Here is a 22,328-nt window from a genome sequence, read left to right on the forward strand (position 1 = left end):
CAAACCATACTCGGGCCGGCCAGAACGGGGCTACTAGTAGTAGACTGACCCCGTCCCGGCGGACCCTCTCCAGAACTCCTGGTAACAGAGCAATCGGGGGAAAGGCGTACAGACGTGACCTCGGCCACGGCTGCACCATAGCATCCAACCCCAGGGGGGCTGGAAGAGTGATGGAGAACCACCGATGACAATGAGTGGTCTCCTTGGAAGCGAATAGGTCCACCTCGGCGCGACCGAAACTCAACCAAAGGAGCTCCACCACCTCGGGGTGGAGTCTCCATTCCCCTGGCCTCGGCCCCTGCCTCGACAGGGAGTCTGCTACCACATTCAAATACCCAGGGAGATACATTGCTCTCAGAGATAGTAGCTTCCCTTGGGACCACAGGAGGATCTGACGGGCCAACTTGTAAAGCCGGCGAGACCGCAGGCCCCCCTGATGATTTATATAAGAGACCACCGACGTGTTGTCTGATTGAACTAATACATGATGGCCTCTCAGGTCTGTTAGGAAGTGTTTCAGAGCCTGAAACACAGCCAACATCTCTAGACAATTTATGTGCCACGAAAGATGATGATCCTGCCACAGACCTTGGGCTGGGCGACCACTCGTGACCGCCCCCCACCCTGTGAGGGAAGCATCCGTCGTTAGCGTTATGCGACGACAAAGAGCCCCCAGCACAGGACCTTTGGATAGGAACCAAGTTTCTCTCCACATGACCAGAGCACGAAGGCAGCGCCGCGTGACTTTGAACGTGCGGAGCGGATTTCCCCTCGGGGAGAATCCCTTGGTCCTGAGCCACCACTGTAGCGGTCTCATGTACAACAGGCCGCAAGGTATAACGTTGGACGCTGCTGCCATCAGACCCAACAGTCTCTGAAACTGCTTGACAGTGAGTAGCTGGCCTAGCTTCACTTGTTTCACAGCTGAGAGAATCGAAGCGATGCGGGTCGGAGAGAGTCGCGCCCGCATCGATACCGAATCCCAAACGACACCCAGAAAAGTGGTCTTCTGGGAAGGAGATAATACACTTTTCTTTGCGTTCAGCCTCAACCCCAACTTTCTGATATGAGCGAGGACGACATCTCGATGCCGAACCGCCATCTGCTCGGTCTGAGCTAAAATCAACCAATCGTCGATGTAATTGAGAATACGAATGCCCTGAAGCCTCAGAGGCACTAGTGCTGCATCCATGCATTTCGTGAAAGTGCGGGGAGATAAAGCTAGGCCAAACGGAAGAACCCTGTACTGGTACGCCTCGCCCCCGAAGGCGAACCTCAGGAACTTCCTGTGTTGTGGAAGGATGGACACATGGAAGTATGCGTCCTTCAGATCTATCGTGACAAACCAGTCCTCGGACCTGATTTGAGACACGATCTGCTTGATAGTGAGCATCTTGAATTTTAGCTTCCCTACCGAGCGATTCAATATGCGCAGGTCTAAAATTGGACGCAACCCCCCATCCTTCTTTGGAACGATGAAATATCGGCTGTAATAACCTGACTCCAAACTGGGAGGAGGAACCCGTTCTATAGCCTCTTTTTGAAGGAGCGTTTTCACCTCTTGTTCCAATACCAGAGCCTGCTCGGGGCCCACCACTGTGTGCAGAACCCCTCTGAATTTTGGTGGACGACACCTGAACTGGATAGCATAACCCTTTTCTACTGTCTGCAGGACCCAATGAGATATTTTTGGAAGGCTTTTCCACTCTGCCAGAAATTCTACTAAGGGTACCAGCCTCTCGAGACTGGCCTCTGGTGTAACTTGAGCAGCAGACGCAGCGCCCTGTAACGGCGCACCGGCAGGGAACAACTGGTCTGACCGCTCTGAGACCCTCCTCAGAGGGAGCGAGCGTCCCTCGGGAAAGCGCTCGCTGGGATCGTCTGTGCCCCGGCATAAAGGCGGGGTTGGCAGAACGAGCCCCTGAGGGCACCGAGGAGGAATGGGCACCGTAAAAAGAGGTGAACACCTTTCCGCCTCGGTGGGGACCACCCTCAGCATCCTGAACGGCTTGGCGTCAGGACTTCTTCTTAGCCGAAGCCTTCTTAGCCAATATAACTGTCCTCAGATCAGTTCTACTGGGAGAAGGCTTCGGCTGAGAGTGTCGCGGCTGAGCCCACTGTCCGGCAGGGGGAGCACGAGACGCGACACTCTGCCTCTGCTGCGCTCTATGTGATGAGCTCGAAGACGGCCGGGGCTGCTCCCGCCCAGCAGCCCCAGGGACATGAACTTTAAGGGGAAGAAACTTTTTAAAAGCTGCAGTTTGTTTCTTTTCTTCTTGGAATTTATCGATAACTGAATTCACAGCATCACCAAACAACCCCATGGGAGAAAGAGGAGCATCTAAAAGAAAAGCTTTTTCTCTCTCTTTAATATTAGTCTGATTTAACCACAAATGTCTTTCTGCGGCCACCAGAGCTGCCATAGAACGACCCATTAATTTGGCCGATTCTCTGGTGGCACGCAGGGATAAATCAGCAGCCTGACGCAGTTCGCGAACTACGTCAGTACTGACCTCCTCACTCTCACTCATGTCCCTTAGCAGATCAGCCTGGTATGCCTGCAAGATTGACATAGTATGCAGACATGACACAGCCTGACCTGTTGCCGAATATGCTTTACCCACCAAAGCCGAAGTGTTTCTTAAAGGCTTGGTGGGTAATGCCGGTGCCTTAGAAGATGATGCTGCTTCGGGGGAGAGATGGCTCGCAAGCGTCTCTTCCACACGAGGCAAAGCACCATAACCATGAGCCTTGGCTCCCATAATATTAGCGTATGTTGAAGTCTGGGGACTAAACACTCTATATGACACCGGTTTTCTCCATGATTTCGACACCTCGGTGTGGAGATCATGGAAAAACGGCAGGCACCGGCGTGGAGGCTGCACACGTGACGGCAAAAATCTCTCATCCAACTTTGATTTAGAAACAGACTCCTGTCTAGTCACTGGCCATTCAATATTAAGTTTTTCAACAGCTCTTGTTAACACCTCCATAAGCTCATCACTCTCAGGAGTGTGGGGTGGCGAATCCTCCACATCTCCCTCAACACTAACAACATCAAGTTCCTCAGAACTGGATAGCTGCAGCATTGGTGCCTCAGCCCGAGCGGAAGAAACCGCAGCGCGTGCTTCCGAACCCGGGACTGAGGCACTGGATCTCACAGGTGAAGGGAGAGATAAGGCAGAGCCCGTCTCAAACCCCGCTGTGAGATCCATCTGCGATCCCCACGATAAGCGCCGCCGCTCTGCCTCGGCAGAAGCGGGACCCGAACCGCGGGGAGCGCGCACCGAACCGCTCTCCTCAAAGAGCGATCGGCGGGAGCGGAGCGTCCTTAACGGCAAACGCTCGCAATGCTCACAGTCTGCTCCCTCGAGAGCAAACTGGGCATGCTGAACTCCCAAACAAACAACACAAAGATCATGTGTATCCCCGCTCGTTAAATAACGCGAGCAGGGAGGAACACACTTTCTAAACTGCTGTTCGTCCGCCATAATCTCTCAATATATATATATATATAGGGATAAATTGTTTGTGTGGTGCAGGGTATGTAAGACAGACAATATCACACAGGGACAGATTCACATGTAGCGCGACTGAAAGCACAGAAGCTAATGCACTTGTGTTTTTGGGGTGCTTTATAGTTTCCTGGTCGATGACGTCACCCGCCTATGACGTTTCATCTCTCCATTGGGCTGATTCCATACGTGCTTCATGACGCACAACGCAGGGGCGTTCCCGCAGCGTTTGACGCAGCTCGAAGTTCCCTTGAAAGGGAACACATATTGTGCACAAGTTTTATTAACTAAATCACGAACACATAACTAACATACAAACAATTACACATACATGGGTAGATGGTAAATGACAGAATGAAACCGGAAATGATTTTTTTTTTAGAATTTAGAATTTTTTTTAACTAGCAGATATCACCATAAACCTTTGCCAGTTGATAACCTACATTAAGATGAGAAAAAAATGTATTACAAGTTTTCATTAATTTAATGTTTAAATATGCAAATGAGGCATTGTCTAATTAAATATGCGCTATTTTGCATATATTTTAAAAAACGAAATCTGAGTATTGGACAAAGCCAGGTTCAAAATTATTTTTTCATTGTGTTCACATATTAGATAGGGAAAAAATTACAGAGGGATTTATGGATATCTACTTTTGTTATCCTGTGAATCAGAATATACTGTCAACAGCCTTAACAAATTATTTTCGCCATGTTTTTTGGAATAAAATGTTATATAAATCAGGCTAGGAATAATATATTTACAAATCCCTCTGTAAATGTCTTCATAATATAACTAGGTACAAGACTGGAAAGTTTGGTATATATAGGTGCTACTGAACTGGAGATTTCGGACTTGGAGTATGAGAGAACAGTCATTTTGAGAAAACGGGCTCTAAAGATTTAGCATCAGCCAATGAGATTGTGCATTTAGAGTAAATTCCCCCCTTTTACTTTCACGATTGGTTGGTGATAAAAAGGAAATGACCATATTTGGATCCGACAGCATTGTTCAGGAGAGACAGAGCTTTCTAACGGTGTGTATGGGTGCAGATCACAATCGCAAAGCAGAGGGATGATTTATAACGACAATTTTTGATGAATTTATGAGAAATCTACAGACGCAAACAGACAAAGTGTAGTAAAATAAAGACCTAAATGTCTATTTCGGACTTTTTTTCACCACAAGTCTGAAAGAAGATATGTTATTGAAGACAAATATCCCAAAATCTCAAAATTGACCAGTGAAAAGTCTCTAGCTGGTATGTGAGGCTTTGAGCACAGGTCCGCTCCTTACGGGATGCTGTGATCTGTTATGTGAGGTTGTTTACCTTCTGTCTCATATCCATAAGGTGGGCTAAGGAGATGCTAATCTTGAAAAGCCCGGTGTGGCTGTAACTCTGGCTTGGGTCATGTGTCATTAGTACTCTTCTCTCATGGTCCAGTTACATTTGACTCAGGTGCTGTAGTTTGTCAGGAGCCATGGGTGGAACAGTGTTCCTCGCGATGGCTTGTCAGTCCTTTCGGTTTCCTGTCTGGTTAAGGTCAGGTTAAGCCGAGCATCTGCAACATTTGGGCACACTTGTGGAGAGAAACTAATGCATGACCCTAAAGAGTTCAGAGCTAAGGCTTAATGGGTTTTCTGGATATGTAGCATATAGCTAGGTGTTTCATGTGTCACGGCCGAGTCCACGGAGACTCCAATCTGGTGTCTTCCTCCATCACAGGTTCATTACAAGCTCTGAGGTAAGTTCGTTTTGAGTCTGTGGTTAGTAGCACAGGGACTTTCAGGTCTGCCCTGCTTGGTGTCTGGGGCAGCACCCAGTCTGCATTCAGAATCTAAGTCTGAGAATCCTATTGTGATGGCTTGTTCCAGCTGCTGGTAATGCCACAGCCAAAGCCAGAATGTGTCGCCACGGATTGTGATCCAGAGCAGATAGAGTTTGTCATGGTGTGTCACACCAGTCGAAGACTAGAGGTGAAATCAATGTCTTGGTTGGCAGGGACGTCGTGGTCTCCTGCGAGCTCTGGTGTGAATGCAGAGATGTCTGACCATTCGCTTGAGATCACTTCATGTGCTGTTTCAGGGTTTGTCTGAAAAAAAAAAATCCTCCTGCGGCTGCAGAGGCTCTCAGGAAACTGGCTGGTGAAGTGTTAAGCCGAGGTCTTTGGCTCCTCCCCCCTTTGTGCAGGCCTGGGGAAGCTCACGCAGCCGATGTGAAGTTCAGCAAGGTATATCTTTCTTGTGGGGTCAATGTGCAGTTGGTTGGACTGTTTCAGATCTGTTTGGACCACATTGAGCTTTTCTATAATGTTGCAGCATTTCTGAGTCAGTGTTCGGACTTCAGCTCTGGCTGCACGCCGATGGCTTTAGCATAGCGGTTAGTTCATTTACCTCCTGTTAGAGGCCTGTGGGAGCGTGGCCAAGGAGAAGATGATGCTGGTCAGCTCTTGGTGGTTCAGGCTGGGTGTCAGACGTCCACTTCCGTTGTCGTCTAACTGTTCCTTTCTCTACCGTGGCAGGTAATTGCCTGCTTCAGGCTGAAGGATGTCCATGACACTGCTCTGCCGGGTCTCCAGGGGGGTCCTGGTGGGTGGCAGGACTGGATGTGAGGCCTACTGGCACACTTGTGGGAACACGACAGAGAAATGGCAAAGGCAAATGCAAGTTCCTACAGATGTGGTAAGTTATCTTTGTGGGAGAATGGCTATGTGGGCCATGTAAGGTGTGAATAGATGATGTGGAGCAACTAAGATTTAGTGTTGGTGAGCAACACCTAATCTTAGCTTGGTGCTAAGGATTGAGGAGGGGTAGGGCACAGAAAGGAATTAGGACACTAATAACCGGTGTAGCTCATTACGGAAACAACAGTCGTTAGAACTACTGTAATCCTATAGAGAGAGATGTTGATAGTAAATATCTAAGATAAGGTAGAAGTAAAGGTAGAATGTCCTTATAGGTCTAGAAAACTAAAAGGAAAGGGAAATAAACCAATTGATTTAATTACATTTCAAATTCTTCATAAACTGTGAAAGTCAAGATTCAAAACATTTTCAAATGCAATACAATACAAATACAGAAACAAACAAACACAAATGGAATACGAAGACATGGCTGCTGCTTTTATCGTCTTTCGACTTATAGTCATTAGTAGAGGGAAATGTTATTGTTGATGCCATTTTTCTGTAAGAAAACACAATATTCCTTAAAGGGTTAGTTCACCCAAAAATTTTAATTGTCATTAATTACTCACGCTCATGTTGTTCCACACCCCACAAAACTTCCATTCATATTCAGAACAAAAATTAAGATATTTTTGAGGAAATCTGAGATATTTCTGTCCCTCCATTGACAGCTTACGCAACTACCACTTTCGATGTTCAGAAAGGTATACATACATGTAATCCATGTGACTCCAGTGGTTTAACTTCAAATTTATGAAGTGGCACAAATGTTTTGTGTGAACACAAAAACAAACATCTTTTCTCACAAAATATAGATCGCTGACGCATGATCATAAGAGCGGCACAATGCATGCGTGCTGTTGACCCAGAAGCAGGGTGAGAATGCATGGGTGAGAACACAAGCACTGAGTTGCTCATGTGAATGTATCAAAATATTGTGAAAATAGACAATTTGTTTGTGTTTTCCACACACAAAGCATTTGCATCGCTTTTTTGGGGTTAAACCAATGAAGAGACATAGATTACACCGTGTTCTAACTACACACGATAGAAGGTATAGTCTCCATATCAATCAGAGTTTTTGTCCTAACCAGTGACGCGTGATGATTCTATTTTAGTAAAGGTTTCTATTTTTCTGAGACTTTGCAGCTGGAACACTACAAAAAAAAAAAAAAAAAGTAAATTCATTGTGAACAAACAAGTGTATTCTATGACAAATATTGTTTCAGTCACTCAGTTTGTACTTTAAATTATGTTTAAATGGAGTAATATTTATGAATTTGATTATGTACTTATCAATTTCATCCTGACTGCTGTCCACTTGCCAAGAGAACCCGCACACACACTGTTCTGATTGGCTGTGGTTCCCTTTCAAGGGAACTCGCGTTGCGTCGAGATGGCGCTATGGGTACACTCTGATTGATTGCGTTATGAAGCACTTGTAAAATCAGTCCAATGGCGTATAGGCGGGTGACGTCATGGCAGGAAGCTATAAAGCACACCCAGAACAAACATTGTCAGCTTCTGTGTCTTCAGCAAGCGCTCTGTGTGAATCTGTCACTGTCTATTTATTGTTGTTTGTCCACATGCATATTATATATCTTGACAGGAATATAATGGCGAGCAAACAGATTTTGGATTGTGCGTTCCTCGCTTCATTACGAGTGGGGATACACACGATTTATGTGTTGTTTGTTTGGGAGTAGAGCATGCTCGGTCAGCCCAGATGCGCAGGGCTCTCTTGCGTGAGCAATCTGCACCATAGAACTGGCTTAAACAGACGATCTGACAGGTTTTAGAAGATTAAATTCAACCCAGTACTAAAAAACAGACCAGGCCTCTATTTGAGACCGGCCTTTTTTTATCCAAACCTGTAGCCACACCAGACGTGTAAAAGAGACAGGCATCTATTTGGGACGCATCTATTATTTGAAGTTTTACGGTATAATAGGAAATTAATTTTGAAAAATTAAATTAAATATTTGTCTGGCTTTGGAAGTAGATGTATGAAAATAATATATTCTATCTTTCATCCAGACCAAGTTCTCTATCTGAGCTGATTTCTGGCTGCATTTAATTGTGATGAAATTAAATGTTAAATAGGCCTGCTCATCTGAGTTGATGTATGTATTAATACACTATATTCAGCCTTCCACCTAGACCTTTTCTACTTGTCTGGTTGATATTTGGCTGCATTTAATTTTTGAGAAAATTAAATATCTACCCATCTTATCTTTAAGGAGACAGTCCATAGCCGCTACAGGGCGACGGACTGTCTGCTCAACAACAACTAAATCCAGAAGCCAGTCTCGAGAGGCTGGTACCTCTAGTAGAATTTTTGACAGCGTGGAAGCTACTGCCAAATATTTCTCGTTGGGTCCTGCAGACCACAGTAAAGGGTTATCATCGGGTCTCGCCCGTCTTGCCCGCCCAGGTTTATGGGGGTCCTATTCACCGTGGTGGGCCCTGAGTAGGTTCTGGTAATGGAACAAAAAGTGAAAACCCTGTTGAAAAAAGGGGCCATAGAACATGTACCTCCCTTCAGCAAGGACAACGGGTTTTACAGTATGCATTTCATCATTCCAAAGAAGGATGGGGGTTGCATCCTATTTTGGATCTGAGAGTTCTGAACGAGTCAGTCATTCAGCTAAAGTTCAAAATGTTAACACAGACAAATTCTAAATCTAAATCATTACATCTTAAAGACATCTTCTAAATGTCTATTTGACATCTGACAGAAAACGTCCTATAGACGTATTGCAGATGAGCAAACACTCTTAAAAATACGTCTTCCAGATGTAAATATCACATCAAATAGACTTGTGCTATCTGGGAGGTCTCTCAATTGAGGTTGTTGAGGCCACAATCACTCTAGAGCTTCCTGCACAGGAAACAAACCGGTTTCCTCCGTGGTGCGTTGGAGCAGGTGGAGTATGGCGGCTTTGTAGCCTTGTATTTGGGGTATCCCTACAAGAGCTGTGTGATGCGGCGGGCTACTCCTTTCCGCACACAGTCATCAGGTTTACAACCTATTTTTGGGCTTCACTCCTGGGTCCCATAGATGGTTGGTATAGATGTTCGCATAGCGTCATCTCGACACAACGCGAGTTCCCTTGAAAGGAGAGAACGAGACGTTACGTCAACCTGCCATACTTCCGGCGCGCCTGTGATCGACTTGCTTCGACCCATCAGAAGTTGACAATGCTTGGTCTGGGTGTGCTTTATAGCTTCCTGCCATGACGTCACCCGCCTATACACCATTGTACTGATTTTACAAGTGCTTCATGACACAATCATTCAGAGCGTTCCCATAGCGTCATCTCGACGCAACGTCTCGTTCCCTCTTCAGGGAACCAAGGTTACAGTCGTAAATGAGGCGTTTTTTATTGATTTTTTCGCATTACATGGTCACAACGCATTTGGTGTGGACAGAAAAACTGCTTGTTGCTAGAATCTTATCGCATCATATTTGGTTAGGACTAGGGGTGGGCGATACTCCAATATTTTGTATTGATCCGACATCAAGTAAATACAGGGCCAGTATCGCAGATATCGATAGTAATAATTTTTAATTTTAAAAGCATGCAAAAAAAAAGCTTGAACTTAAATGTACTTTCCTGTGCTAGAGCAGTGTGTCATGATTTATGAGGTGAATGCATCATTAATATGCTAAATCTGAATATATTTTCATGACCACTAAAATATTTTGTGATTTGTGCTCTCAACTCACCTGTAATTAGTTAGTGACTTTTACCAAACTACCCTAATTATAGTAACTGCACTATTGTACACTAGCCTACAGTTCAAAATGTTGTGGTCTGTAAGATTTTTAATTCTCTTCTGCATTTATTTGGTCAAAAATACAGTAAAACTTTATCATGTTATCTATGTCATAGAAAACGTCTCGACGTTACGTCGGATGATGGAGAATGGGGGTTTCGCCTAGAAAGCCAATCATCTTCGTGTATTATAAAACGAGCCAATGGCGATGAAATGCCATGGGTCTGCGGAATTTGAATAGCGTATCTCCGCCCCACCTCGTGGGTATAAAAGGAGGACACCGGCCACATGCAGATATGTCTTCGCTGAGGAGCCGAGACTGAACTCAGGCGTCTACCCAGCGGTACAGCGGAAGTGGCAGGGAGACGTAACGTCTCCGTTCCCTACTCAGGGAACGAGGGTTACATACGTAACCGAGACATTCCCTTTCATAGTCACTCCGAGTTACGTCGGATGACGGAGAATGGGGGTCCCCGTGTAATCACGCCACCTTCACAGCTGTCTTCCAGTACCCTGCGAAAGTCTGATCCCCCTGTCGTGATACTGGCATGGACGAAGGAGTCCTACTTTGCACAGGAATACCAAGGTACACTGGGAAGCATATCTCAGAAGAAATATGCCGCAGCATGCCTACCCGTAGGGAGGACTTAAGAATACACATATGGCCGGAGGGCTACATATGGAGGAACACTGGAGTGACCAGCCCGTGGGGTGGCAACTTTCAACTCCAGGAGAGGCAAGGCGACTTGCCGAGGGAAAGACACATGCTCAAGGAGGCTTACAGTGGAAATACACATGTGGGGGTTACTCAGGGGAGGAACCAAGCACACGGAGGCACCTAGCCGACGCACAGGCAATAGACACTGGCGCCAGCGTCAACAGTGCTGGAGGAACTCAGGGCTTCAGAGAGGAAGGCTCACCCGAGGAATAATCGCACGTATCCAGTCCGTGGAGTGGAATGGCGAGCAAGCGAAGACACCTGAGCGGGTCCAGTACTAGCTGACTGAAGCGAGTACACGAGAGGACACAGGCTCCACTCGGAGATTATAAAATCTGGCGAATGTGTTGGGTGTCGCCCAGCCTGCAGCTCTACAGATGTCTGCCAGCGAGGCGCCATCCGCTAGAGTCCAAGATGAAGCCACACTCCGGGTGGAGTGGGCTGTCACACCAAGGGGGCACGGTCGGCCTTGCTGTTGGTAAGCCAAAGCAATGGCGTCCACTATCCAGTGAGACAACTTCTGCTTTGAGAGAGCCTTTCCCTTCAGTCTCCCACCATAACAGACAAAGAGCTGGTCTGAGGTCCTGAAACACTGCGTTCTGTCTACGTAAGCACGGAGAGCGCGTACTGGACAGAGCAGTGCCAAGGCTGGGTCTGCCTCCTCCAGGGGCAGCGCTTGCAGGTTCACCACCTGGTCCCGGAAGGGAGTGGTGGGAACCTTGGGCACATATCCAGGCCGGGGTCTCAGGATCACGTGAGAGTGACCGGGCCCGAACTCCAGGCACGTTTCGTCAACGGAGAATGCGTGCAGATCCTCATCCCTCTTGATAGAGGCCAAAGCAACCAGGAGCGCTGTCTTCATAGACAGGAACTTAAGCTCAACTGAATGGAGGTTGATTGAGGATTCAGTCTCCTCGCTCCTCTCAGGAACCTGACGATCAGGTCGTGCTTCCCCAGAGACTTACCTTGAACTGCTTCGTGATATGCGGCGATAGCGGCCACATACACCTTCAGGGTGGAGGGAGACAGCCTTCGCTCCAGCCCATCTTGCAGGAAGGAAAGCACGCCAGAGGTCGAGCATCTCCTGGGGTCTTCTCGACGAGAAGATTACCAGTTGACGAAGAGGTTCCACTTCAACGCATAGACATGTCTCGTGGACGATGCTCTAGCAGAAGTGATGGTAGCCGCCACCGCTGGTGGCAGGGTACTCAAGCCTGCCTCGTTCCGTCCAGGAGCCACACTTGGAGCCTCCAAAGATCGGGTCGAGGGTGCCATAGGGTGCCCCGTCTCTGAGAAAGGAGATCCTTCCTCTGAGGAATTTGCCAAGGAGGTGCTGTCGCGAGGAGTATCAGTTCGGAGAACCAGGTCCGGGTGGGCCAATACAGCGCAACCAGAATGACCTGCTCCTCGTCCTCCTTGATCTTGCACAAGGTCTGTGCGAGAAGGCTCACTGTGGGAAACGCATATTTGCGTAGGCCCCGCGGCCAGCTGTGCGCCAGTGCATCCGTGCCGCGGGTGCCCTCGGTCAGGGAATAGAATAGGGCGCAATGGGTCGAATCGTGAGAGGCAAACAGATCTATCTGTGTGTCCCCGAACTGGTCCCAAATCAGCTGAACCGACTGGGGATGGAGTCGCCATTCGCCGGAGATGGGCCGAAACCGTGACAGCTCGTCGGCTGCAAAGTTCCGATCTCCCGGAATGTAGATAGCACGAAGGGACCTCAGGTGCTTCTGACTCCATAAGAGGAGGTGGCGTGCGAGTTGCGACATACGGTGGGAGCGTAGACCACCCTGACGGTTGATGTACGCTACATTCGCGGTATTGTCTGAACGGACTAGTACGTGTTGACCTCTGAGCAACGTGAGAAAGCGGTGCAGGGCAAGGCGTACTGCCAGCAGCTCGAGGCAATTGACATGCAAAAGGCGCTGGGGTCCTGTCCAGGAGCCCGCGGCAGCATGTCCGTTGCATATGGCGCCCCAACCCGTGGAAGAGGCATCTGTGGAGACAACAACATGCCTGGAAACTCGTTCTAGGGGAACTCCGGCCCGTAGAAAACTGAGTTTCCTCCACGGAGTGAAGGTCTGACGGCAGGTCGGAGTCACTGGGACTCGGAACGTGCCATGATGCCATGCCCACCTCGGGACTCGATCGCGGAGCCACAGCTGAAGCGGTCTCAAATGAAGCAATCCGAGCGGCGTTGCCGCGGCTGCAGATGCCATATGCCCCAGGAGCCTCTGAAACAATTTCAGTGGGACCGCACTCTTGCCATCGAACTGTCGAAGAAAAGTCAGCAGCGAGTGTGCGCGATAAAAAGATATTAAGTTTTATGTAGTAAGCATTTAACCACTGATATCATAGATGGAATAGACCATGTTTTAGCATGATTTACCATGTTCCAGTATGATTTACTATGAATCTTGCATAATTTACCATAGTTTACCACCATATACCAAGTTCCAGTATGATTCACAATGATTTACCCTGTTCTAGCATGGTTTACAACAATTGAACACATTCCAGTATGATTTAATATAATTTTAGCATGATTTACCAGTTTACCATGATTTACCATGTTATAAGATGATTGATCATGATATACCACATTCTAGAATGATTTACCAGGATTGTAGCATGATTTACCATGATTCATCACATTGGCAGCATTATTTGCCATGATACACCATGTAATAGTATTATTTACTATGATTTACCATGTTTCTATCGTGATTTACCATGATTTACCACATTGCTAGCATTGATGTGAAGTGTCAGTAGCAATGAAGTGATAAACTGACAAAAAAAATGATTGTCTTATAATAGTTAACATGGAAAAACAGGTTTGCTTTAGTGTAGAATAGTGATGAAAATCAAGTCTGTCAAAATGAAACTGAGCCAATAAGTGGTCCTCTACTGCCCTCTGCTGGCCATTATACTTATTAACAAAATGTGTTTTCACAGGTATCTTATTTAGACATATGTTTACACACACACACACACACACACACACACACACACACACACACACACACACACACACACACACACACACACACACACACACACACACACACACACACACACAAAGACAAATGTTGTTGTTGATTTTTTCAATGCTATTGGGATGTGTCATTATGAAAATATACTTTAATGGTCTATAAGAATTTCACATAATGTCTTTGTAATCTATTAATCCGATTATTCAGCATTTATTCAGAAATATAGGACTACACACACACACATTCTGTTGTAGATACATACATTTGAACTATGTGATGGAAAAAAATGTTTACTGCAAGTCTCCTTCAGGATTCACATTTCTCAATGTGCCACAATAGTCAGTAGCAATACTTCAATAGATGAATTTTGACTAAATGTGAGTGTAAATGTTAAAATAGTGATTTTATAAAGTCTAAATAAGAATTATAGAATTATATTAATTAGTAGCTAACAAAATGACTATTTTAAACAGCAGGGGGCAGTAGAATACCACTTATTGGCTTAATATGCCATTATGTTCATATAATTTTCACCTTTTTAACTGTTTAAAAGGCATATTTGCTCCAATTTGTCTGAAAAGTGTCATGCTTATTTAGAGTAACATGTTCTGACTTGATTTTAAGAAGATGTGAGCATTCATTGAAGAGATATAGGCTTTCATGGACACTTTGTCAAGGCCAATTTTGAAGTGACCCTATTAAAGTCATCCAAATGCAGAAGTTCAACTTTTTCTGATAATTATTGATCTAGAGAGTCCAGAGTATTGTACTGCACTGATTTTGAACATTATGATATGAACATTATATGATCATAGATGGAAAAAAACATTTACAGCTAATACAGGCAATTTACCATAGGAAATACATGGTTTTGAAGCTTTTTAACAGTTATAGCGCCACCTATGGTCCGATCTCCATGAAACTTTGCATGCTTCATCATGTTATGACGCATATACTCAACAATTTTTGTGAAGTTCTGAGTTTTTATTTATGATTTATAGGCTTTTGAGTGTGTTTTGACACGCCCCTTTTTATAAATGATCATGTTATAGCAAACCAAAGGGCAAAGTTCAACTTTTTTTCGATAATTATTGATCTAGAGAGTCCAGAGAATTGTCCTAGACTGGTTTGGTTCCGATCGGGCGAAAAACCAGGGACTAGTTCGCAAAAGTAGGTTTTGGACAAAATTCGACATAGCTGAAAAATTTTCTTGCCTAAATCGAAATTGGATATATACATTGTGTACGTCTTGAGTGAGCCAAGGATCACAGTGGTGTAAAAAGCTTGAGGCTAGGACCAACGGTCGATGAGTTATGAGCAATTTAGTACTTTTGGTTGCTGTAGCGCCACCTATGGGCCAATCGGGGTCATACTCTGATAGCTTCTCCCCAAAAGTGTGGCCTACCATCTGACCAAGTTTCAAGTCTCTAGGCCTTAGGGTTTGGGCTGCATGATGCTTTTTAGGGGAATTTTTTTTATTTCAAATAGCAATTACAATAGGTTTTCAGCACTTCGTGCTTGAACACCTAATACTAATGAGACCTTTTTGACAGTTATAGCGCCACCTATGGTCCGATCTCCATGAAACTTTGCATGCTTCTTCGCCATGTTATGACACATATGCTCATACATTTTTGTGAGGTTTTGACTTTTCGTTTAGGATTTATAGGCTTTTGACTGTATTTTGCCCCGCCCCTTTACTAAATGACCCTGCTACAGCCACCCAAATGCAAAATTTCAACTTTTTTTCGATAATTATTGATCTAGACAGTCCAGTGAATAGGCCTAGACTGGTTTGGTTCCGATCAGGCGAAAAACCAGGGACTAGTTCGCAAAAGTAGATTTTGGACAAAATTGGACATAGCGGAAAATTTTTCTTGCCTAAATCGAAATTGGAGATATACATTTTGTCCGTCTTGAGCCAAGGATCACAGTGGTGTAAAACGCCTTGAGGGTAGGACCAACGGTCGATGAGTTATGAACAATTTAGTACTTTAAGTTGCTGTAGCGCCAGCTATGGGCCAATCGGGGTCATACTCTAATAGGTTCTCCCCAAAAGTGTGGCCTACCATCTGACCAAGTTTCAAGTCTCTAGGCCTTAGGGTTTGGGCTGCATGATGCGTTTTAGGGGAATTTTTTTTTTTCAAATAGCAATTACAATAGGTTTTCAGCACTTCGTGCTTGAACACCTAATACTAATGAGACCTTTTTGACAGTTATAGCGCCACCTATGGTCCGATCTCCATGAAACTTTGCATGCTTCTTCGCCATGTTATGACACATATGCTAATCAATTTTTGTGAAGTTTTGACTTTTCGTTTAGGATTTATAGGCTTTTGACTGTATTTTGCCCCGCCCCTTTAATAAATGACCCTGCTACAGCCACCCAAATGCAAAATTTCAACTTTTTTTCAATAATTATTGATCTAGAGAGTCCAGAGAATAGGCCTAGACTGGTTTGGTTCCGATCAGGCGAAAAACCAGGGACTAGTTCGCAAAAGTAGATTTTGGACTAAATTGGACATAGCGGAAAATTTTTCTTGCCTAAATCGAAATTGGAGATATACATTTTGTCCGTCTTGAGCCAAGGATCACAGTGGTGTAAAACGCCTTGAGGGTAGGACCAACGGTCGATGAGTTATGAGCAATTTAGTACTTTTGGTTGCTGTAGCGCCACCTATGGGCCAATCGGGGTCATACTCTGATGGGTTCTCCCCAAAAGTGTGGCCTGCCATCTGACCGGGTTTCAAGTCTCTAGGCCTTAGGGTTTGGGCTGCATGATGCGTTTTAGGGGAATTTTTTTTTTCAAATAGCAATTACAATAGGTTTTCAGCACTTCGTGCTTGAACACCTAATACTAATGAGACCTTTTTGACAGTTATAGCGCCACCTATGGTCCGATCTCCATGAAACTTTGCATGCTTCTTCGCCATGTTATGACACATATGCTAATAAATTTTTGTGAGGTTTTGACTTTTCGTTTAGGATTTATAGGCTTTTGACTGTATTTTGCCCCGCCCCTTTTCTAAATGACCCTGCTACAGCCACCCAAATGCAAAATTTCAACTTTTTTTCGATAATTATTGATCTAGAGAGTCTAGAGAATAGGCCTAGACTGGTTTGGTTCCGATCAGGCGAAAAACCAGGGACTAGTTTGCAAAAGTAGATTTTGGACAAAATTGGACATAGCGGAAAATTTTTCTTGCCTAAATCGAAATTGGAGATATACATTTTGTCCGTCTTTAGCCAAGGATCACAGTGGTGTAAAAAGCCTTGAAGCTAAGACCAACGGTCGATGAGTTATGAGCAATTTAGTACTTTTGGTTGCTGTAGTGCCACGTATGGGCCAATCAGGGTCATACTCTGATAGGTTCTCCCCAAAAGTGTGGCCTACCATCTGACCGAGTTTCAAGTCTCTAGGCCCTAGGGTTTGGGCTGCATGATGCGATTTAGGGGAATTTTTTTTTTCAAATAGCAATTACAATAGGTTTTCAGCACTTCGTGCTTGAACACCTAATACTAATGAGACCTTTTTGACAGTTATAGCGCCACCTATGGTCCGATCTCCATGAAACTTTGCATGCTTCTTCGCCATGTTATGACACATATGCTCATCAATTTTTGTGAAGTTTTGACTTTTCGTTTAGGATTTATAGGCTTTTGACTGTATTTTGCCCCGCCCTTTTCTAAATGACCCTGCTACAGCCACCCAAATGCAAAATTTCAACTTTTTTCAATAATTATTGATCTAGAGAGTCCAGAGAATAGGCCTAGACTGGTTTGGTTCCGATCAGGCGAAAAACCAGGGACTAGTTCGCAAAAGTAGATTTTGGACAAAATTGGACATAGCGGAAAATTTTTCTTGCCTAAATCGAAATTGGAGATATACATTTTGTCCGTCTTGAGCCAAGGATCACAGTGGTGTAAAACGCCTTGAGGGTAGGACCAACGGTCGATGAGTTATGAGCAATTTAGTACTTTTGGTTGCTGTAGCGCCACCTATGGGCCAATCGGGGTCATACTCTGATGGGTTCTCCCCAAAAGTGTGGCCTGCCATCTGACCGGGTTTCAAGTCTCTAGGCCTTAGGGTTTGGGCTGCATGATGCGTTTTAGGGGAATTTTTTTTTTCAAATAGCAATTACAATAGGTTTTCAGCACTTCGTGCTTGAACACCTAATAATAATGAGACCTTTTTGACAGTTATAGCGCCACCTATGGTCCGATCTCCATGAAACTTTGCATGCTTCTTCGCCATGTTAAGACACATATGCTCATCAATTTTTGTGAAGTTTTAACTTTTCGTTTAGGATTTATAGGCTTTTGACTGTATTTTCCCCCGCCCCTTTTCTAAATGACCCTGCTACAGCCACCCAAATGCAAAATTTCAACTTTCTTTCGATAATTATTGATCTAGAGAGTCCAGAGAATAGGCCTAGACTGGTTTGGTTCCGATCAGGCGAAAAACCAGGGACTAGTTCGCAAAAGTAGATTTTGGACAAAATTCGACATAGCGGAAAATTTTTCTAGCCTAAATCGAAATTGGAGATATACATTTTGTCCGTCATGAGCCAAGGATCACAGTGGTGTAAAAAGCCTTGAGGCTAGGACCAACGGTCGATGAGTTATGAGCAATTTAGTACTTTTGGTTGCTGTAGCGCCACCTATGGGCCAATCGGGGTCATACTCTGATGGGTTCTCCCCAAAAGTGTGGCCTGCCATCTGACCGGGTTTCAAGTCTCTAGGCCTTAGGGTTTGGGCTGCATGATGCGTTTTAGGGGAATTTTTTTTTTCAAATAGCAATTACAATAGGTTTTCAGCACTTCGTGCTTGAACACCTAATACTAATGAGACCTTTTTGACAGTTATAGCGCCACCTATGGTCCGATCTCCATGAAACTTTGCATGCTTCTTCGCCATGTTATGACACATATGCTCATAAATTTTTGTGAGGTTTTGACTTTTCGTTTAGGATTTATAGGCTTTTGACTGTATTTTGCCCCGCCCCTTTTCTAAATGACCCTGCTACAGCCACCCAAATGCAAAATTTCAACTTTTTTTCGATAATTATTGATCTAGAGAGTCTAGAGAATAGGCCTAGACTGGTTTGGTTCCGATCAGGCGAAAAACCAGGGACTAGTTTGCAAAAGTAGATTTTGGACAAAATTGGACATAGCGGAAAATTTTTCTTGCCTAAATCGAAATTGGAGATATACATTTTGTCCGTCTTTAGCCAAGGATCACAGTGGTGTAAAAAGCCTTGAAGCTAAGACCAACGGTCGATGAGTTATGAGCAATTTAGTACTTTTGGTTGCTGTAGTGCCACGTATGGGCCAATCAGGGTCATACTCTGATAGGTTCTCCCCAAAAGTGTGGCCTACCATCTGACCGAGTTTCAAGTCTCTAGGCCCTAGGGTTTGGGCTGCATGATGCGATTTAGGGGAATTTTTTTTTTCAAATAGCAATTACAATAGGTTTTCAGCACTTCGTGCTTGAACACCTAATACTAATGAGACCTTTTTGACAGTTATAGCGCCACCTATGGTCCGATCTCCATGAAACTTTGCATGCTTCTTCGCCATGTTATGACACATATGCTCATCAATTTTTGTGAAGTTTTGACTTTTCGTTTAGGATTTATAGGCTTTTGACTGTATTTTGCCCCGCCCTTTTCTAAATGACCCTGCTACAGCCACCCAAATGCAAAATTTCAACTTTTTTCAATAATTATTGATCTAGAGAGTCCAGAGAATAGGCCTAGACTGGTTTGGTTCCGATCAGGCGAAAAACCAGGGACTAGTTCGCAAAAGTAGATTTTGGACAAAATTGGACATAGCGGAAAATTTTTCTTGCCTAAATCGAAATTGGAGATATACATTTTGTCCGTCTTGAGCCAAGGATCACAGTGGTGTAAAACGCCTTGAGGGTAGGACCAACGGTCGATGAGTTATGAGCAATTTAGTACTTTTGGTTGCTGTAGCGCCACCTATGGGCCAATCGGGGTCATACTCTGATGGGTTCTCCCCAAAAGTGTGGCCTGCCATCTGACCGGGTTTCAAGTCTCTAGGCCTTAGGGTTTGGGCTGCATGATGCGTTTTAGGGGAATTTTTTTTTTCAAATAGCAATTACAATAGGTTTTCAGCACTTCGTGCTTGAACACCTAATACTAATGAGACCTTTTTGACAGTTATAGCGCCACCTATGGTCCGATCTCCATGAAACTTTGAATGCTTCTTCGCCATGTTATGACACATATGCTAATCAATTTTTGTGAAGTTTTGACTTTTCGTTTAGGATTTATAGGCTTTTGACTGTATTTTGCCCCGCCCCTTTAATAAATGACCCTGCTACAGCCACCCAAATGCAAAATTTCAACTTTTTTTCAATAATTATTGATCTAGAGAGTCCAGAGAATAGGCCTAGACTGGTTTGGTTCCGATCAGGCGAAAAACCAGGGACTAGTTCGCAAAAGTAGATTTTGGACTAAATTGGACATAGCGGAAAATTTTTCTTGCCTAAATCGAAATTGGAGATATACATTTTGTCCGTCTTGAGCCAAGGATCACAGTGGTGTAAAACGCCTTGAGGGTAGGACCAACGGTCGATGAGTTATGAGCAATTTAGTACTTTTGGTTGCTGTAGCGCCACCTATGGGCCAATCGGGGTCATACTCTGATGGGTTCTCCCCAAAAGTGTGGCCTGCCATCTGACCGGGTTTCAAGTCTCTAGGCCTTAGGGTTTGGGCTGCATGATGCGTTTTAGGGGAATTTTTTTTTTCAAATAGCAATTACAATAGGTTTTCAGCACTTCGTGCTTGAACACCTAATACTAATGAGACCTTTTTGACAGTTATAGCGCCACCTATGGTCCGATCTCCATGAAACTTTGCATGCTTCTTCGCCATGTTATGACACATATGCTAATCAATTTTTGTGAAGTTTTGACTTTTCGTTTAGGATTTATAGGCTTTTGACTGTATTTTGCCCCGCCCCTTTAATAAATGACCCTGCTACAGCCACCCAAATGCAAAATTTCAACTTTTTTTCAATAATTATTGATCTAGAGAGTCCAGAGAATAGGCCTAGACTGGTTTGGTTCCGATCAGGCGAAAAACCAGGGACTAGTTCGCAAAAGTAGATTTTGGACTAAATTGGACATAGCGGAAAATTTTTCTTGCCTAAATCGAAATTGGAGATATACATTTTGTCCGTCTGGAGCCAAAGATCACAGTGGTGTAAAAAGCTTGAGGCTAGGACCAACGGTCGGTGAGTTATCAGCAATTTAGTACTTTTGGTTGCTGTAGCGCCACCTATGGGCCAATCGGGGTCATACTCTGATAGGTTCTCCCCAAAAGTGTGGCCTACCATCTGACCGAGTTTCAAGTCTCTAGGCCGTAGGGTTTGGGCTGCATGATGCATTTTAGGGGAATTTTTTTTTCAAATAGCAATTACAATAGGTTTTCAGCACTTCGTGCTTGAACACCTAATACTAATGAGACCTTTTTGACAGTTATAGCGCCACCTATGGTCCGATCTCCATGAAACTTTGCATGCTTCTTCGCCATGTTATGACACATATGCTCATCAATTTTTGTGAAGTTTTGACTTTTCGTTTAGGATTTATAGGCTTTTGACTGTACTTTGCCCCGCCCCTTTTCTAAATGACCCTCCTACAGCCACCCAAATGCAAAATTTCAACTTCTTTTCGATAATTATTGATCTAGACAGTCCAGTGAATAGGCCTAGACTGGTTTGGTTCCGATCAGGCGAAAAACCAGGGACTAGTTCGCAAAAGTAGATTTTGGACAAAATTGGACATAGCGGAAAATTTTTCTTGCCTAAATCGAAATTGGAGATATACATTTTGTCCGTCTTGAGCCAAGGATCACAGTGGTGTAAAACGCCTTGAGGGTAGGACCAACGGTCGATGAGTTATGAACAATTTAGTACTTTAGGTTGCTGTAGCGCCACCTATGGGCCAATCGGGGTCATACTCTAATAGGTTCTCCCCAAAAGTGTGGCCTACCATCTGACCAAGTTTCAAGTCTCTAGGCCTTAGGGTTTGGGCTGCATGATGCGTTTTAGGGGAATTTTTTTTTTCAAATAGCAATTACAATAGGTTTTCAGCACTTCGTGCTTGAACACCTAATAATAATGAGACCTTTTTGACAGTTATAGCGCCACCTATGGTCCGATCTCCATGAAACTTTGCATGCTTCTTCGCCATGTTATGACACATATGCTCATCAATTTTTGTGAAGTTTTGACTTTTCGTTTAGGATTTATAGGCTTTTGACTGTACTTTGCCCCGCCCCTTTTCTAAATGACCCTCCTACAGCCACCCAAATGCAAAATTTCAACTTCTTTTCGATAATTATTGATCTAGACAGTCCAGTGAATAGGCCTAGACTGGTTTGGTTCCGATCAGGCGAAAAACCAGGGACTAGTTTGCAAAAGTAGATTTTGGACAAAATTGGACATAGCGGAAAATTTTTCTTGCCTAAATCGAAATTGGAGATATACATTTTGTCCGTCTTGAGCCAAGGATCACAGTGGTGTAAAACGCCTTGAGGGTAGGACCAACGGTCGATGAGTTATGAACAATTTAGTACTTTAGGTTGCTCTAGCGCCACCTATG

The sequence above is a fragment of the Siphateles boraxobius genome, unplaced genomic scaffold (genome assembly GCF_051911475.1).
Source record: "Siphateles boraxobius isolate OS27281-9 unplaced genomic scaffold, OSU_SipBor_1 31, whole genome shotgun sequence".
Taxonomy (NCBI): Eukaryota; Metazoa; Chordata; class Actinopteri; order Cypriniformes; family Leuciscidae; genus Siphateles; species Siphateles boraxobius.